The 20,128-nt window shown below is 45.5% G+C and overlaps 1 protein-coding gene across 2 annotated transcripts in view; it reads right to left on the bottom strand.

Moving 5' to 3' along the window:
* Positions 1-20,128, bottom strand: part of LOC122559860 (monocarboxylate transporter 2-like) — a 185,515-nt gene that overhangs the window by 92,718 nt on the left and 72,669 nt on the right. The gene's annotated exons all lie outside the window — the stretch shown is intronic.

Raw genomic sequence — 20,128 nt, 5'->3', positions numbered from 1 at the left:
CCTGAAACGTCGATTCTCCTGCTCCTTTAATGCTGCCTGACCTGCTGCGCTTTTCCAGCAACACATTTTTAAGCTCTGATCTCCAGCATCTGCAGTCCTCACTTTCTCCCGCCTATCACTATGGGCAATTTAGCATGGCCAATTCACCTGACCTGCACAGCTTTGAACTATGGGAGGAAACCAGAGCACCCGGAGGAACCCCATGCAGACACTGGGAGAATGTGCAAACTCCACACAGACAATCGCCCGAGGCTGGATTCGAACCCGGGTCCCTGGTGCTGTGAGGCAGCAGTGCCAACCACTGAGCCACTGTGCTGCCCCAAAGATGCGCCCCAATGATTAAAAGATACAACTTGAATACTGCAGCACAGCATTAATGCAGAGTACCACCATGGGTCACGTATTCAAGTCTTGAATTTAACCTGCACTTAAAAGACAAGAGCGTTGCCCACTGAGCTGAGCCTGACACTCCTTAGGGGATGTAATGATATAAATGAAGCTCTGTTTACCACTCACAGCTCACCGGTCAGATTATTAAAAACAAAATTTAGTAGATATTCTTTTCTTCCAACAAGGTGGTGTTGTCCCTTTACAACAATCAGATTCTGGTGAAAAAAATACCAAGAGTAAATTCACTGAAATGCCATCTGTCCTGCAGGCATGGTCGAGATAAAATCATTTCCCTCACGCTAACATGGAGTACTGCCAGACTAGAAGCACAATAATTCAGAACAGGATCCTACTGTCAGTCTAGAAGCACGATAATTCAGAGCAGGATCCTACTGTCAGTCTAGAAGCACGATAATTCAGAGCAGGATCCTACTGTCAGTCTAGAAGCACGATAATTCAGAGCAGGATCCTACTGTCAGACTAGGACCATGATAATTCAGAGCAGGATCCTCTGCCAGACTCGGAGCATGATAATTCAGAGCAGGATTCTCCAGGTTTGCTGAGAGAGCTGGTAAAACAGAAAGGTTTGCACTTGGGCAAACCTACTCAGGTTGTGTGACCTCGCAATGCAACTCAGTGCCAAATGTCATCGAAATAATTTGAGGGAAACTGCTAATGGAACTCAGATCACAGTACATAGGATGACCATTGAATAGTGAAAGCACCCAAGTGAATCTGAACTGTACATATTTCAGCGATTTCTGGTACAAATCCTAAATATTTTATTGAATGAGTCTGAACATAAACACAAAATATAAATGTGTCAGTAATGTGGCCACTTGTGTATTTTTCCCCTCCTTCCACTGCCTCACTGACTGAATAACTCATTGTTAGGACAGCGATAAAGGTGACAGAGGTAAACCAAAGGCAAAAGGAAAGCAAATACTGCAACTGCATGCTGCAACTTGGAAAGTTTATGTCAATTGTTCAGGGCAGCACTGAATTGGCTGCATTCCTGTGAATGGTAAGGTCACAGCCATAACTTGGTTGATTTTATCTGAGCTTCCTGCTCTGCATGTCAATGGGCTCAAGCTCTAACTTTATAGGAATGCAAAAGGTGTGATGATATTTTTTAAGAGAGGCAGCAGATCTAAACATGGTAAAGATAAGACAAGTGTGTTACCCTAGCAACCCGCCTTTCACACATACCTAGTGTTACTTGCCCATAATGATCTTTCATTACCACAGAGCAAGGTCAAGGAAGACAGATGAGCTGGGGTGGAGGGGGGAGCCAAAACTGTTGTGACATAGTCAAACTGTACACATGAGGTTACCTGTGCTTTCAGCCTCCCTCCCTCCAAAGGCTTATCAAATGTCAATGCCGGTGTCTCCCTCTCTCTCTCTCTGCACCTATTCTGCGGCTGTGACAATGTATTCTGTGCTCTGTCTGCTGCCCTGATGCACTGAGAGTCATAGAGATGTGCAGCATGGAAATAGACCCTTTGGTCAAACTCATCCATGCCGTCCTGATATCCTAACCCAATCTAGTCCCACCTGCCAGCACCCAACCCATATCCCTCCAAACCCTTGCTATTCATACACCCATCCAGATGCCTTTTAAATGTTGTAATTGTACCAGCCTCCACCACTTCCTTTGGCAGCTTATTCCATACATGCCCCAACATCTGCGTGACAAAATTCCCCCATAGGTCCCTTTTATATCTTTCCCCTCTCACCCTATTTACCCTATCCATGACCCTCATGATTTTATAAACCTCTATAAGGGTACCCCTCAGCCTCTGACACTCCAGGGAAAAAAGGTCCAGCATATTCAATCTCTCCCTATAGCTCCAACCTCCAACCCTGGCAACATCCTTGTAAATCTTTTCTGAATCCTTTCATGTTTCACAATATCCTTCCGATAGGAAGGAGACACGAATTGCATGTAATATTCCAAAAGTGGTCTAACCAATGTCCCGTACAGCTGCAAAATGTCCTCCCAACTTTGTACTCAGTACTCTGACCAATAAAGGAAAGATACCAAATGCCTTCTTCACTATCCTATCTACCTGTGACTCCACTTTCAAGGAGCTATGAACCTGCACTGTAAGGTCTCTTTGTTCAGCAACACTCCCCAGGACCTTAACATTAAGTGTATAAGTCCTGCTAAGATTTGCTTTCCCAAAATGCAGCACCTTGCATTTCTCTAAATTAAACTCCATTTGCTCTCCTTGGCCCACTGGCCCATCTGATCAAGATCCTGTTGTAATCTGAGGTAACCTTCTTCGCTGTCCACTACACCTCCAATTTTGGTGTCATCTGCAAACTTACTAACTATACCTCCTTTGTTCACATCCAATCATTTGTTGGCTCCATTCTGAAAAGCAACCCTCTACCTCTTTGTCTTCTACCTTCGAGATAGTTCTGTATCTAAATGCACTTTGTATGGTACGATCTGTGTATAGCAGGCAAACAACACTATTCACTGCATCTTGGTGCATGAGACAGTCAGTCAATCAATCAATCCTAGATTTCTCTCTCCCTCTCTCTTTCTCGATTGATGCAGGGCTCCAGTTCCAGTTCTAAATCAACACCCTCCCCCTCCATCCCCCTCTGTCTTGCGAAACCGGACTGCAGCGGTTCAAGAAGGCAACTCCCTACCACCTTCTGGGAGGCAACAAGTGACAGGCCATAATAGTTGCTCTTTGGATTTTTGAGAGGAGCGGAGATGACTCATTGAATACATTCAAGACTTAGTTAGAATTTTGATTGTGGAGGGAGTTAAGAGTTGACGGGTTGGGCAGACAGGAGAGTGGGTTAATGCCATAATTTGTTGGGGCACGACCTTACTCAATGGTGGAAGAGGCTCAAAGGCAAAAATGTCCTCCACCAACTCTTACTTCTTCTGCCCTAATGAGTCTGAATTCTGAATGTTGAATCAATACACAGTGGAAGGGAATAGCAGGCAACACAGGAAAATTGAGGAAGGCTCCTCTGCCCTTCTAACCTGCTGTGCCATTCAATAAAGATCATGGCAAATCTGCAACAACCTTGATGCTATTATCTGATAAGGTCCTGCCAATCTCATCCTTGTAAAATGTCAATGACGCAGCAGTAATTGTACCTGAGTGGCTGAATTCCAGATTTCCACCATCTTCAGAGTGAAATAAAGGGCTTCCTGAGTTAACTGCTCAATAGCATGACTCTAAATTCCACTAACTATAACAACAAAGAGAAACCTGCAGAGGCAGATAACTGGCAGCAGACCCTCTCATGGCCACTTGGCCCCTTCTGGCACTGGATGCCGCTTCGTCATCTTTCTGACTCAGTCCGACCCGACAAGCCGAGATTTCCGAATGGCTGAGCTGGGGATCCCACTGGAGTGAGAGCAGCAGAAAGTAAAAGAAAACATTCTGAGGACTGACAGGCGGGAAGACGTGTAGGAAACGCATCAACTCCTCAAGAAACAACCCTGGGTGGATAAAGCTATCAGTCAGACACAAATGTTTTCCCAACCCTGACGCTTTATTTCCCCGAACTTGTTCTTTTCTTGACAATTGACTGACTCACTGACAGGGGCAAGGTGAAAAGGCAAACAGCTAGTAATACTTGCACGTCAATTTATCCTTGAGTTTTAGAAATCTAATAAACAATAGTGAAGAGATAAATTTTATTTTTTGTTGAAACAAGAGGTGTTGTGCACCAATGTGTTAGTTAAATTCCCCCTTGCTCTGGCACCAAGTATCTCTGAACACAGTTGCTGTTCCGGGTTTCTCTATCCCTTTGCAAGTATATGCAGACTATCAGGTTATCTGCATGAGGTGTGTAAAGATCATGATATCTTTGGCCAGCTGCATCTTCATTAACCTACCCAGCCCACTCCTGATGGGAGCAGAGAGGAAATATAGTGAGACCTGTGAATTCAATTCTGGAATTCGGTGTCTTAAATTTCTCCTCAATCCCATGGAGCAAGCCCTAAGCAGACTCTCGGACTTTGCAATTAGTTTGTCAGGTTCACAGAATGTTGCAAACCCAGGAGGGTTGAACAACTAGCCCCAGATCCAGAAGGCTGAAAGGAGGGCAGGCAAGCAATTTCACCAAACTGGCTGACTGATACACCTGCCATCTGGCTCCAACCTGCCTGTCACGCCATTTCTCGCAGAGTAAAACTGGGAGTCTCAATGGCAGCACCTTCCCACCGGCTGGAATTGTCATTAACCCCAATAAGGCTCCTCAGGGAGGCTGGCAGCAGATTCTATTTGAGAGCAGTGCAGCTACAGGCAGTGGTGGGGACAGTGTAGGTACAGGCAGGGGTGGGGACAGTGCAGCTACAAGCAGCAGTGGGAACAGTGTAGGTACAGGCAGCGGTGGCGACAGAGCAGCTACAGGCAGCAGTGGGGACAGAGCAATTACAGGCAGTGGTGGGAACAGTGTCGGGACAGGCAGCTGCAGGCAGTGTTGGGAACAGTGTCGGGACAGGCAGCAGCGGGGACAGTGTAGGTACAGGTAGCAGTGGGGACAGAGCAGCTACAGGCAGCAGTGGAACAGTGCAGCTACAGGCAGCAGTGGGGACAGTGTAGGTACAGGTAGCTGTGGGGACAGAGCAGATACAGGCAGCAGTGGAACAGTGCAGCTACAGGCATTGAGGGGACAGTGCAACCACAGGCAGCAGTGGGGACAGAGCAGCTACCAGCAGCAGTGGGGACAGTGTAGGTATAGGCAGCGATGGGGAAAGTGCAGCTACAGGCAGCTGTGGGGACAGTGCAGCTACAGGCAGTGGTGGGGACAGAGCATCCACAGGCAGCGGTGGGGACAATGCTGCTACAGGAAGCTGTGGGGACAGTGCAGCTGCAGGCTGCAGTGGGGATAAAGCAGCTACCAGCAGCAGTGGGGACATTATAGATACAGCCAGCGGTGGGGACAATGCAGCTACAGGCATCAGTGGAGATAGTACTGCCAAAGACTGCAATGGGAATAGTGTCAGGACAGGCAGCAGTGGGGACAGTGCAGTTACAGAGAGCGGTAGGAAAAGTGCAGCTACAGGCAGTCGCAGGAACAGTGCAGATACAGGCAGCAGTGGGGACAGTGTAGTTTCAGGCAGCGGTGGGCACAGTGCATCTACAGGGAGCAGTGGGGACGGTGCAGGTACAGGCAGTGGTGGGGACAGTGTAGGTTCAGGCTGTGGTGGGCACAGTGCAGCTAAAGGCAGGAGTGGGGACAGTGCAACAAGAGGCAGCTGTGGGAACAGTGCTGCTATCGGCAGTGGTGAGGGAAGGGAATCTGCAGGCAGTGGTGAGGACAGTGCAGCTACAGGCAGCATTGGGGACAGTGCAGCTACAGGCATCAGTGGAGACAGTACTGCCACCAACATGGTGGGAACAGTGTTAGGACAGGCAGCATTGGGGACAGTGCAGCGACAGGCAGTGGTAGGAACAGTGCAGCTACAGGCAGCAGTGGGGACAATGCAGCTACAGGCATCAGTGGAGACAGTTCTGCCACCAACAGTGGTGGGAACAGTGTTAGGACAGGCAGCAGTGGGGACAGTGCAGCTACAGGCAGCAGGGGAACAGTTCAGCTACAGGCAACGGTGGGGTCAGTGCAGGTTCAGGCAGCAGTGGGTACAGTGCAGCTACATGCAGCAGTGGGGAAAGTGTAGGTACAGGCAGTGGTAAGGACAGTGTAGGTTCTGACAGTGGTAGGGACAGTGTAGGTTCAGACTGCAGTGGGCACAGTGCAGCTACAGGCAAGAGTGGGAACAGTGCTGCTACAGACAGTGGTGGGAACTGTGCAGATACAGGCAGCAGTGGGGACAGAGCAGCTACAGGCAGTGGTGGGAACAGTGCAGATACAGGCAGTGGTGGGAACAATGCTGCTACAGGCAGTGGTGAGGGAGGGGAGCTACAGGCAGTGATGGGGACAGTGTAGGTACAGGCAGCTGTGGAGAAAGAGCAGCTACATGCAGCAGTGGGGATAGTGTAGGTTCCTGCAGGAGTGGGAACAGAGCAGCTACAGGCAGAAGTGGGAACAGTGTAGGCACAGGCAGCAGTGGGGACAGAGCAGCTACAGGCAGTGGTGGAGACAGTGCAGCTATAGGCAGCTGTCGGGATAGTGCAACTACAGGCAGCTGTGGGGACTATGTAGGAACAGGCAGAAGTGGGGACAGAGCAGCTACCAGCAGCAGCGGGGACAGTGTAGGTAAAGGCAGCGATGGGGAAAGTGCAGCTACAGGCAGTGCCTGGGACAGTGCAGCTACAGGCAGTGATGGGGACAATGCAGCTACAGGCATCAGTGGGGGCAGTGCAGCTACAGGCAGTGGTGAGAACAGTGATGCTACAGGCAGTGGTGGGAGCAGTGCAGATACAGGCAGTGGTGGGAACAGTGTCAGGACAGGCAGCAGTGGGGACAGTGCAGTAACAGGCAGCTATGAGGACAGTGCAGCTACAGGCAGTGGTGCGAAAAGTGTCAGGACAGGCAGCATTGGGAACAGTGCAGTTACAGGCAGCTGTGGGGACAGTGCATCTATAGGCAGTGGTGGAAACAGTGTAAGGACAGGCAGCAGTGGGGACAGTGCAGTTACAGGCAGCTGTGAGGACAGTGCCTCTATAGGCAGTGGTGGAAACAGTGCAGATACAGGCAGCAGTGGGGACAGGGCAGCTACAGGCAGTGGTGAGAACAGTGATGCTTACAGGTTGGTCAGCCACACATGGACCCACGGATCCCAAGAGCAGGGACACGGAAATTCCTCTGTGGACAGTCATACTCATTAGCGAGGGATTCCCAGCAGCAACCTGCTTATTGAGAAACTGGCCTCCAATATCTTCGACTGTGGATGACAATGTCCCTGAGCCTGCCTGTTCTTTATCTCTAAGTAAGGACATTTAGCTTCTTATATACTATGGCACATGGACTAGAACTAAATACATCTTCCCTCCAACATTGAACGAAGCCATTGCTAGGCTTTCCCATGTCTTTTCCACAATGCTTGATCAAATGTTAATTCTGTCGGCACTTGGCTGTGCCTGGCACATATTTGGCAATGATAGAGTATAGTCTCATCTGTCGTTTGAATTACCTGGCCACTACGCTGATTATTTTGCTCCGGCTTTGTAATTCAGGATATTCAGATAACCCCGTGGATCCCAGCGAACACTTCTGTAACTCTGTGAATTCCTGCAGGTGCCATGTAAAATGTGAGTGAGAATTGAAATGCTGCACAGAGCACTCACATGCATTTCCACAGTCGATATCTTTTATTAACTGCTTCTATCTGATGTTAAATTAGTTTTTTTTAATTTACTCATAGGAGATCAGTATCACTGGTGAAGTCAGCATTTATTGCCTATGACTAACTGACCTTGAGAAGATGATGGCAGGCTGACTTAGAGTTATAGAGTCCTACAGAACAGAGACAGACCCTTTGGCCCTAACTGGTCCATGCCGACCAAAATGTCCATCCACGCTAGCCCCATTTCCCTGCACGTGGCATATATCCTTCTATTTGTCCAAATGCCTTTTAAATGTTGTTAATGTACCTGCCTCAATCACTTCCGCTGGCAGCTCATTCCATATGCGTACCATCTCCTGTGTAAAAACATTGCCCCGCAGGGTTCCCTTTTATTCTTTCCCCTCTAACCTTAAGTCCGCTAGTCCTCGATTATCCAAACATGAGAAAAAGACAGAGTGCATTCACTCTCTCCATGCCTCTCATGATCTTATATAATTCTATAAGGTTCCCTCTCAGTCTCTTACGCTGTTGCTTGTCCAGCCTCTCCCTATAACACAGTCCCTTGAGTCCTGGCAACATCCTTGTAAATTTATTCTGTACTCTTTCCAGTTTAATAACATCCTTCTTGAATTCCTGCAATCCTTTTGGAAAAGCAGCACTCACAGCGCTGTTGGGAATGGAGTTCCGGGAATATGGTCCCAGAAACAGTGAAGAAGCAGTGATAGAGTTCCAAGTGAGGATGGTCTGCAACTTGGAAGGGAATCTAAAGATGGTGGTTCTCCCATGCGCCTAGTGCCTTTGTTCTTCAAGCTGGCAAAGGTCATGGATTTAGAAAGTGCTGTCAAAGGAGACTTGACAAGTTGCTGAAGTGCATCTTTTTGATGGCGTACGTGCTGCTACCATGTACACATGAAAGGTAAGCTATTATTGATGCTACACTCACCCAGGGAAGTGAAGAGTATTCCATCACAATTGTCATTTGCCCTTTGTAGGTGGTGGACAGGCACTGGCAACAGGAGAGGTGAGTTATGTGGCAAGCTTCCCAGCCTCTGACTATTCCTACAGCCATAGTATTTATATAGATGCTTTGAGGTCAGTTTTTGGTCAATGGTAAACCCGAAGATGTTGTCATCCTGGGGGACTCAGCGATGGTAATGTAGTCGAGGATCAAAGGAAGGTGGCTAGATTCTCTCTACGTTGGAGATGACCACAGTTTTCCAATCATGACCTTGACTACGCAACAGAACAAAGGCAGCAGATACATGGGGACCCAACTCCTGTAAGTTCCCCTCCCAGCCACACACTATCCTGACTTGGAACAATCCTTTATTGTTTTTCAGGGTCAAAACCTGGCACTCCCTTCCTAACAATGGGTGTACCTACACCACACAAACTGCAGCAGTTCAAAAACACAGCTCAAGGACGATGAAGGGTGGGCAATAAATGCTGGCCTTGTCAACAGTGCTCACATCCCATGAGCAAGTCTTAAAAATAAACTTTTGTTGACATTCTTTCTTTATATAACCAGAGATCTGTCAGCCTCACCTACATTCTACAGTCAACAGTCCTGACATTCAACAGAGCTATCTGCTGGCATCACCTTCACTTGATTGGAAGACGGGTAAAAATGCTAGAGAAATTATTTGAAAGAATTTCACAAATCTGTCACTTTTTAAGTTACTGCCAGAGATTTACCCAAGCCTTCAGAGATTGAGAGTTCTCTGGTTTTCATTCTATCAGCTCACCTGTTTTTTTTTATGTTAAAGATACTTTCAGATAAAAACAAAGCAAATAGCAATGGACTTGAGCCACAGGGAATTATGTTATGTAGTATAAATGTTTAACAACATGTGACTTTTGTTTTACCTGACAGAAGTCTCAAAGCAATCCTTTTTGCTTATTGTATATGACACACTTTTATTAATGCTGCCTTATAAATATGTCTGCTACACCCTGCATTGAGTATTTTGCTTAAATTCAATAAATGAAATTATATAATTGCCACTGTTTGACCTTCATGTGATACAGAAGTGCCTCCTGCCCGAGATCAAAATGAAAGCTGCTGGTATGTGAAAAAAATTGAAGTTGGCCACATGAAGTTCATAATGCAAGAGTAAATTTCCCAGACACTTCATTTAAGTTAAAATGTAATGCATGCACCAAATAAACCACCAGCATACACACGCATAAAACTGGTAATCATTTACCAGATGTGATCTCTGTTGAGACCAATATTTTTAAACAGAAATTCCAACCTTTAACTTCTGTTGAAAAGAAAGACCCAAGACAAGATTCCACCTTTTAAAATCTTTCACTGGATCCGCTGATTAAAAACACTAATGACTAAACACTATTTTTCTTTTCCTTTCCAAAAGTCCTCAGAGTGACAATCACCAACAATTTGTCCCTGGGCCACCTATGGTCATGCAACATTCGAGAAGGCATACAACAACACTTCTACTTCCCCTGTGAGCAAAGGAATTTCGACATGTCCATAAAGACACTCACCAAGTTTCACAGATGCACCACAGAAAGCATTCTATCTGGATGCATCACAGCTTGGTACGGCAACTGCTCTGCCCAGGATTGTAAGAGATGACAGGGAGTTGTGAACACAGCTCAGTCTATCATGCAAGCCAACCCTCCATCTGCTGACTCCATCTACACTTCTTGCTGGCTCAGAAAGGCAGCCAACATCATCAAAGACCACTCCTGCCCCTGTTGTAACCTCTTCCAATCTTTTCTGTCAGGTAGAAGATACAAAAGCTTAAACACACAAACTAACAAGTTCAAGAACAGCTTCCTCCCTCCTGTTATTAGAGTGCTTAATGGACCTCTCCAATTTCAAATCTAATATTGATCTTGCTTTCTGAAAGTCTTCTTTGCAGCTGTCACTGTCCACTCACCGTATGATCTTTGCTTGTTGCAGCCAGTGCTGAACGCAAAACAAAACTTTTCACTGTACTTAGGTACATGTGACATTGCTGAATCAAATCAAATCAAACAGATAAATAAACGAAACTTGCATTTTAAACCATTCATTGGAATTTGTCCCTCTATTCTTCTAAGGACAACTAAAGCCACAGATTTTGTTACATTGTTCGGTCCCTTTAGGTAGACATTCTCCAAGAAACAATCGAAAGTGATCCACAACTTCCAAAGGCTTTGCTTATGTTCATTTTCCTCCTCACTATTATCTCCCAAAAATTAGCATTTTCCTCAGGAGTCCCCTTCTAGCTCCAACTTGGCAAACCTCCAGCCCTTGCCATAATTCCTAAAACTCTCTCTTAAAACAAAGCCTGACCTCCCCTTAACTTTCCATGTGGTAAACAATAAGGCCAACATTTTCACTGCTTAAGGCGCAGGCCTGACTCCTCTTCATTTTGCTTTCCATTTCCCAGTTGGCTACTGACCCTGTAAGATGAAACAGTAATACCAAAGTTGCTGTGTGAGATGTTTTTGGATTCACAGGGATCCTGTAATCTGATTTCAAAGTGACTTCCTTCATTGCTTCAAAGGGTAGCACGACGGCTCAGTGATTAGCTCTTCTGCCTCACAGTGCCAGGGACCCGGGTTCGATTCCATCATTGGGTGACTATCTACGTGCGCATACACACATTCTCCCTGTGTCTGTATGGGTATGCTCAGGTTTCCTCCCACAGTCCAAAGATGTACAGGTTAGGTGGGGTTGGCCATGCTAAATTTAGAATAGGGTATCCTTTATTGTCACATGTACTTCAGTTGAGGAGAACAGTGAAAAGTCTTTACAATGGCTGCTCCTAATGGTGCCATCTTAGGTATAAGTATCTAGGTACAAATCTTGGATACAAAAGAGGAATAAAAGGAAAAGCAGTAGCATTACTTGCAGTGCCTAAAAAGAAGATAATGACATAATTGCCCATAGTGTCCAGGGATGTGCAGATTCACTGGATTAGCCACAGGGAAATGCAGGGTACGTAGGGATAGGGTAGCCATGGGGAAATGCAGGGTTATAGGGATAAGGTAGGGATCGCCCTGAGGAAATGCAGGATCATAGGGATAAGGAATGGGTACCCATGGAGAAATGCAGAGTTATAGGGATAGGGTAGGGGTGCGTCTGTGGGGGGGTGACCCAGCTTTTCGAAGGGTCAGTGTAGACCTGATGCACTGAATGGCCTGCGTCATGCTGTAAGGATGCTATGATATTACAATTTGTTGTCTTTGCCGTAGCAACAGGAATCACATTAGCTTCAGTACTAAGTAGAAATCCTCAACAGTTATAGCTGTTCCCAACCTTTGTTTCAAATCCTTGGAAGTAAAGGCATAGCTAATAAGTTCACAATTTGGTAGTTCTAACATCTTTTAGAAACTTAAGGTGTCCTCATTGTGGACTTCAAAACAGTTGTTCTCTCCAAGTTTAAATTGCTTGTTTGTCTCTTAACAGGGAATATTCAAAACATTAACTCTGATTTCTCTCCACAGATGCTGCCAGACCTGCTGAATTTTACCAGCAGTTTCTGTTTTTGTTTCCCATGTGATCTCTTCTGAATCAAACCACTCAGGTTTCCTGTCTACCCCCCACCTCCACAACCCCCACAAGATTCAGAACAGGTCACATGACCCATTTCATTTACCTTCAAATTAAAAGATTGAAGCTCCAAACTGTGTCACTTTCATAGACCAAAACAAAAGCCCTAAAATGTAATGCTATAAACCTCACCACTATAATGCTGGTTATATAGGTCTGCCATGATGGTGTAATTGCAACATTAATTGCTTTGTAATAAAGTCTAATCTGTCTTTAACATAGAGACAGGAGCCTCCAAAATGGCTTCCAGAAGTCACATGGAACAGCAACAACAAAATTGCTATGCACGATTTTTTTGAGTTCATAGGGACCCTCTAACCTGACTTTAAATTGACTTCCTTTATTATCTTCTACACGCCATCAGGAAACACATTAAATTTATACCTATGCAGAAATGCTAATCAGTTATAACCAGTCCCATCCTTTTGAGCTGGTGTTGGGACTAGACGCTACTTATCGCAGGGTGATCGCAAGCAACCTTCCTGAAATTTAGTAAATGTTTCTGAGGATAAACTGAAACTCCCTATTATGGTGGTTCCCGGAAATGTAAATGGGTTTTTCTAGATCATCTTAACCTGTCAATGCAAGCCATTCAAATTGATGGCTGGGACAGTGAAAGGTGAATTACCTTAATCAAAGACACTAGATAGCCCTATTACCTAACACAGAACCACGATGTGACAATTAAGAGGGAGCAACCATTTTAAGTCTTATCTGTATCCAAATAGACTATGAGGCACTGCAGCAAGCCTGAGACAGAGGCGTTGGTCAGTGAACAGGGTGGGGTTTTAATGTGGCAGGCAATATGAAGATCAGGGTCATTTTTATGGACAGAACATAGGGGATCTGCAAAGCGGGCACCTGTTCTGCATATTGTCTCCCCATTGTAGAGGAGACCACATTGTGAGCAGCGATTACAGTAGACTATAATATACAGTAGACCTCATTTACCACCCCCTGAGAAAAAGAACAGGAAATGGCATCACCATAGGAAATTACATCACCACAAGAAATGACATCACCAACCCAAAGAAACCCAAACATATAAATAGAAAGCAGGAATCATCAGCACTGCTTCGTACAGAAGCCCACTGAAGATGTTACCTAATATGGTGACGAAAAATCTGAAAATGAACCTTTCAGCTCAGCGAGCAAATCTACATCCAGAACCTCAACGTGAGCTACAAATCTTCTCAAAACTTGCTAACATCCAGGATGGTGTGTTGCCTCCCTGGTACCAGGATGTCATTGAACAACGGCTTGGCATTCTGAAAGGGGAGGGTGAGGAGTTAGAGGCCATGGTACATGTTGGTACCGATGATATGGGCAAAGTGAAGAGTGAGCGCGTGCATCAAGAATTCAGGGAGCTAGGCAGTAGATTAAGAAGCAAGACCTCAATGTCTGTAATCATAGAATCACTGCAGTGTGGAAACAGGCCATTCAGCCCAACAAGTTCACACCAACCTTCGAAGAGTAACCCACCCAGACCCACTGCCCGACCCTATTATCCTATATTTGCCTGTGACCAGTGGAGTGCCACAAGGAATGGTGCTGGGTCCACTACTTTTCATCATTTATATAAATGATTTGGATGTGAGCATAAGTAAGTTTGCAGATGACACCAAAATTGGAGGTGCAGTGGACAGCGAAGAAGGTTACCTCAGATTACAATGTGATCTTGATCAGATGAGCCAATGAACTGAGATGTGGCAGATGGAGTTTAATTCAGATAAATGCGAGGTGTTGCATTTTAGGAAAGCAAATCTTAGCAGGACTTATACACTTAATGGTAAGGTCCTAGGGAGTATTGCTGAACAAAGGGACCTTGGAGTGCAGGTTCATAGCTCCTTGAAAGTGGAGTTGCAGGTAGATAGGATAGTGAAGAAGGAGTTTGATATGCTTTCCTTTACTGGTCTGAGTTTTGAGTACAAGAGTTGGGAGGTGATGTTGCAGCTATACAAGATATTGGTTAGGCCACTGTTGGACTAATGCATGCAATTCTGGTCTCCTTCCTATAGGAAAGATGTTGTGAACCTTGAAAGGGTTCAGAGGTGATTTACAAGGATGTCACCAGGGTTGGAGAATTTGAGCTACAGGGTGAGGCTGAACAGGCTGGGGCTGTTTTCCCTAGAGCTTTGGAGGCTGAGGGGTGACCTTATAGAGGTTTACAAAATGATGAGGGGCATGGATAGAGTAAATAGACAAAGTGTTTTCCCTGGGGTGGGGGAGTCCAGAACTAGAGGGGATAGGTTTAGGGTGAGAGGGGAAAGACATAAATGAGACCGAAGGAGCAACATTTTCACACAGAGGGTGGTACGTGTATGGAATGAACTGCCAGAGGATGTGGTGGAGGCTGGTACAATTGCAACATTTAAAAAGCATTTGGATGGGTATATGAATAGGAAGGGTTTGGAGGGATATGGGCTGGGTGCTGGCCGGTAGGATTAGATTGGGTTAGGCTATCTAGTCAGCATGGATGAGTTGGACCGAAGGGTCTGTTTCCGTGCTGTACATCTCTATGACTCTACCCCTGACTAATGCACCTAACTTACACATCCATGAACACTAGGAGCAATTTAGCATGGCCAATTCAACCAACCTGCACATCTTTGGATTGTGGGAGGAAACCGGAGCAAACCTACGCTGACATGGGGAGAACGTGCAAATTCCAAACAGACAGTCGCTGGAGGCTGGAATCGAATACTAACCACTGAGCCACCACACCATCAATATCACCTCTGGATTGCTCCTGGTGCCACATCCTTGCAAGTTTAGAAATAAGAATCAATGACAGATGAATGTGTTGCTCAAAAGTTGGTGTAAGAGGGAGTGTCTTAGCTTCTTGGATCATTGAGACCATTTTTGGGGATGGTGGGACACATATAGATAGGACAGTCTGCACCCAAACCATATTGCGGCCAATGTCCTTGCATAGATAGGTTTGCTAGTGCCATATAAACTGGTCTGGCAGAGGGAGGGGATACGGAATATTGATGAAATAGAGAAATCGTGCTACACCTAAGGAAACAAGTCAGAGTGAGCTCAGCTGTGATGAGTGGAAAAAAGGTAAGGCAAGGCTGGATGGTTTCACTTTAATGCTGGGAGTGTAAGAGGTAAGACTGATGAGTTAAAAGTGTGGATATCACACGGAATTATGATATTGTTGCCCTTACAGAAACTTGGCTGGACTGGCAACTCAGCATTCCAAGGAGTAGCATCCTTAGGTGAGACAGAGGGGGTGTGTGAAAAAGGTGTTGATGCAGCACTACTAATTAATGAGTAATTTACTGCAATAAGGAGAGATGATACCTTGGAAGGGTCCTCAAACGAGGCTTTGTGGGTAGAAGTGAAGAATGGTAAGGGAGCAGTTACTTTACTGGGAGCATATTATAAGCACCCAAAGGGTCAGCAAGAAATAGAGGAGCAAATATGGAGACAGTTCACAGAAGTGAATACTATGGGCTTGTTTCAGGTGCATTTGAGAAAGTTTAGAAGTACTAAGTCAATTGGAACTGAATGTGGTATTTGTGGTCGGGGGTGGGGTGCTATTACCACTCTATTGAATGCCTTTACCCAAAATGTAATGGGAAGGAGGAGATCGATGTAGGTTTCAGTGTGACTATTACTCACTGAAATAATCAGGTAATTATACCAGTGGATTTGAACGTTACAAACATAAATTGGGGTAGTTATAAGCCATGGAGTTGAGGGTTTTGAGGGGGTAGTTTTCTTGAAATGTATCCGGGGGATCTTTTTGTGTCAATATGCAGAAGGCCTAACAAAGGACAGTGCAGTGCCGCACCTGGTTCTGGGGAAAGAAGCTGTACAACGTTTAATGTGGCAGTGGGGGAACATTTAAGCAATAGCGACCACAACACGGTACGATTCAAATTTGTTCTGGACAAGGTAAAGGATGGCATGCAAAAGATGGCGTTGGATTGGGGAAAGGCAGTTTTCATTAAAACAAAGCAGGATCTAGCCATAATGTGGGAGCAGCTCCTTGTGGGTAAGTCTATAGGAAAGCAATGGGGAGGGAGTCATTCAAAAAGGAACTGGGGACGGTGCGGCTCCAACATGTACCTTCGAGAGGGAAAGGTAGGAGCAATAAGTTGAGAGAACCCTGGATGTTTAAACCAGTTCAGAACTAGATATAGAAGAAGAGTAAGGTTTTTAGCAACTCCAAAGGGAGCAATTCAGCGGCAGCCCTAGAGGAATATAGAAAGTGCAAGATATTTTATAAATACATTAAAATAAAGAAGCTAACCAGTAAACGAGTAAGGCTAATTAAGGATCAAGGGGGCAACCTGTATGTGAGACTACAGGACATTGGAAAGGTGCTGAATGAAAACTTGTCTGCAGTCTTTACTTTAGAAAAAGAGAACATAGGTACAGAATTTAGGAAAAGGGACTGTGAGGAACTTCCACAGATGGACATAAGAAATGGGGAGGTATTTGAGGCTCTGTTGGGCTTAAAAACAGACAAGTCCCCTGGCTTAAATAGAACATAGAACATTGAAAAGTACAGCATAGAACAGGCCCTTTGGCCCATGATGTTGTGCCGAGATTTAATCCTAATGTAAAATATAGTAACAACCTACGTACCCCTCAACTCACTGCTATCCATGTGCATGTCCAGCAGTCACTTAAATGTCCGCGATGACTCTGCTTCCACCACCACAGCTGGCAACACATTCCATGCATTCACAACTCTCTGCGTTAAGAACCTACCTCTGACGTTTCCTTTATACCTTCCTCCTAATATCTTCAAACTATGACTTCTCGTACCAGTCAATCCTGCCCTGGGGAAAAGTCTCCGGCTATTGACTCTATCTGTTCCTCTCATTATTTTGTACACCTTGATCAGGCCTCCTCTCTTCTTCTGTCTCTCCAGAGAGAAAAGTCCGCACTTATTCAACCTTTCTTCATAAGGCAAGCCCTCCAGTCCAGGTAGCATCCTGGTAAACCTTCTTTGTACCCTCTCCAAAGCCTTTGTATCTTTCTTATAGTAGGGCGACCAGAACTGGACACAATATTCCAAGTGTGGCCTCACCACGGACTTGTAGAGCTGCAGCAAAACCTCACTGCTCTTAAACTCGATCCCCCTGTTGATGAAAGCCAAAACACCATATGCTTTCTTAACAACCCTATCCACTTGGGTGGCAACTTTGAGGGATCTATGTACTTACACACACAGATCCCTCTGTTCCTCCACACTGCCAAGAATCCTGTCATTAATCCTATATTCAGCATTCGAGTTCAATCTTCCAAAATGCATCACTTTGCAATTATCCAGGTTGAACTCCATCTGCCATTTCTCAGCCCAGCTCTGCATCCAGTCTATGTTGCGCTGCAGCCTGCAGTAGCCCTCTATACTATCGACGACACCTCCAACCTTTGTGTCATCTGCAAATTTGCTAACCCACCCCTCAACCTCCTCATCCAAGTCATTTATAAAAACTACAAAGAGCAGAGGCCCAAGTACAGAGCCCTGCGGGATTCCACTCAACACTGACCTCCAGGCAGAATACTTTCCATCTACAACCACTCTCTGCCTTCTGTCAGCCAGCTAATTCTGAATCCAGATAGCCAAATCTCCCTGTATCCCATACTTCCTGACTTTATGAATGAGCCAAATGAATTGCATCTGCCATGGAATGTGTGGCAGGAAATTGCAGGGGCACTGACACAAATGTTTAATTCCTCTCTGGCCATGGAAATTATAGACCATTGAGTCTCATATCAGTGCTAGGGAAACTATTGGAGAAAATTCTGAAGGAGCCAAGTAATACCTACTTGGAAAGAAATGGGTTAATTACGGATAGTCACTATGGCTTTGTTAAAGGGAGGTCATGCCTTAAAAATGTGTTTTTTTTTAAATGAGATCAAGTGTGTAGATGAGGGAAATTCAGTTGATTAGTTTATATGGATTTTAGCAAAGCTTTTGACAAGGTCCCACATGGGAGACGAATTGAGAAAGTTAAAGCACTTGGAATTGAGGGAAATTTGGCGAGATGGATCAGAAGCGGGCTTAGTAATAGGGCACCAAGGGTAGTTGTAGAAGGCTGTTTGAGTTACTGGAGGCTGATGTCCAGTAGTGTGCCACAAGGATCAGTACTGGGTCCCTCATTGTTAGTTAAATGTGTAAATGATACAGATGAAAATGTGGGGGGAATGTTAAGCAAATTTGCAGACGACGCCAAGATTGGCAAGAATAGTGAAAAAGGAGGTTGTAGGTTACAGGGAGATATAGGTGGCTTCATCAGATGGGCAAAGCAGTGGCAGATGGCATTTAACCCAGATAAGTGTGAAGTGATGCACGATGGAAAAAAAACAAGATGAGGGAACATGTAATGAATGCAGGACATTCAGAAGCTCAGAGGAACAGATGAATCTTGGGGTATTTATCCACAGATCCCTGGAGTCAGCAGAGCAGGTGAATAAGATAGTTAAGGTTAGATTCCCTACAATACAGAAACAGGCCATTCAGCCCAACAAGTCCACACCGACCCTCTGAAGAGTAACCCATCCCCCTACATTTAGCCCTAATTCACCTGGCCTACACACCTTTGGAATGTGGGAGGAAATCAGAGCACCCGGAAGAAACTCACGCAGACACAGGGAGAATGTGCAAACTCCACACAAACAGTCGCCCTGGAATTGAACCCAGGTCCCTGGTGCTGGGAGGCAGCAGTGCAACCTACTGAGCCACCATGCTGCCCTCAGTTCGAAGGTGTATGGGATATTTGTTTCCATCAGTACAGGCATAAAGTTTAAGAGCAAGGAGGCAATGTTGGGAGTTGTATACAGCGTTGGTCAGGCCACAGCTGGAGTACTGTGTGCAGTCCTGGTAATGTCACTACAGGAATGATGTGATAGCCTTGGAGGGGGTACAGAGAAGATTCATCAGGATGTTGCCTGGGATGGAGAAATTGAGCTAAATAGTCTTGGATTGTTTTCTTTAGAGCAGAGAAGACTAAGGGGGGACATGACTGAGGTGGATAAGATTATGAGGGGTATGGCCAGGGTGATTAGAGAGCAGCCCCTTGGTTGAGCGTCAATCATGACGGGGCATAGCTGTAGGATAAGGGACAGGAGATTCAGAGGGGATTTTGAAAACTCAGCAGGTGGTGGGAATCTGGAATACACTGCCTGGGAAGTTAGGGGAGGCTGGAAGCCTTACGACTTTTAAAAGATATTTGGATAAGTACTTCAAATATTATAACATTCAAGGATATGGGACAAATGGAGGAAATTGGGATTAGCATGTCCCTAGCGGTAGTTATGCTGGTACCAGCCTCCAGTAACTCAAACAGCCTTCTCCTACCCTTGGTGCCCTATTACTAAGCCCGTTTCTGATCCATCTCCCCAGGTTTCCCTCAATTCCAAGTAATTTGACCTTCTCAATCAGTCTCCCATGTGGGACCTTGTCAAAAGCTTTGCTAAAATCCATATAAACTACATCAACTGAATTTCCCTCATGTTGGGCCAAAGGGCCTTTTCTGCACTACATGAATCTATGAATCTTTAAAGCATCTTTCAAACCCACAACAACTTCCATCTAGAAGGACGAGGGCTGCAGATACCCTGCGCAAGTTCCCCATTAAGCCACTCAACATCCTGACTTGGAAATATACCGCCGTTCCTTCACTGTTGCTGGGTTAAAATGCTGAAATTCCCTTCCTGAGGGCATTGTGAGTCAACTCACAGCACATGGACTGCAGCAATTCAAGAAGGCAGCTCACCACCACCTTCTCCAGGGGCAACTAGGGATCAGCAATAAATGCTGGGCCCAGCCAGTGATGCCCACATCCCACGAGTAAAGAAAAGAAGTCCTGCCATGTAGTTTGAAACAATTAATGACATTAACAATGAATTAAGTAACCATGATTACAGAGTCTGTACTGCACAGAAACAGGCCACATTGCCTGGTCCAACTGGTCCATGTT

The sequence above is a fragment of the Chiloscyllium plagiosum genome, unplaced genomic scaffold (assembly GCF_037043375.1).
Source record: "Chiloscyllium plagiosum isolate Xiang-an unplaced genomic scaffold, Cpla_swu_hap1 HiC_scaffold_19, whole genome shotgun sequence".
Classification (NCBI taxonomy): domain Eukaryota; kingdom Metazoa; phylum Chordata; class Chondrichthyes; order Orectolobiformes; family Hemiscylliidae; genus Chiloscyllium; species Chiloscyllium plagiosum.
This window is presented reverse-complemented; position numbering and strand designations above follow the sequence as displayed.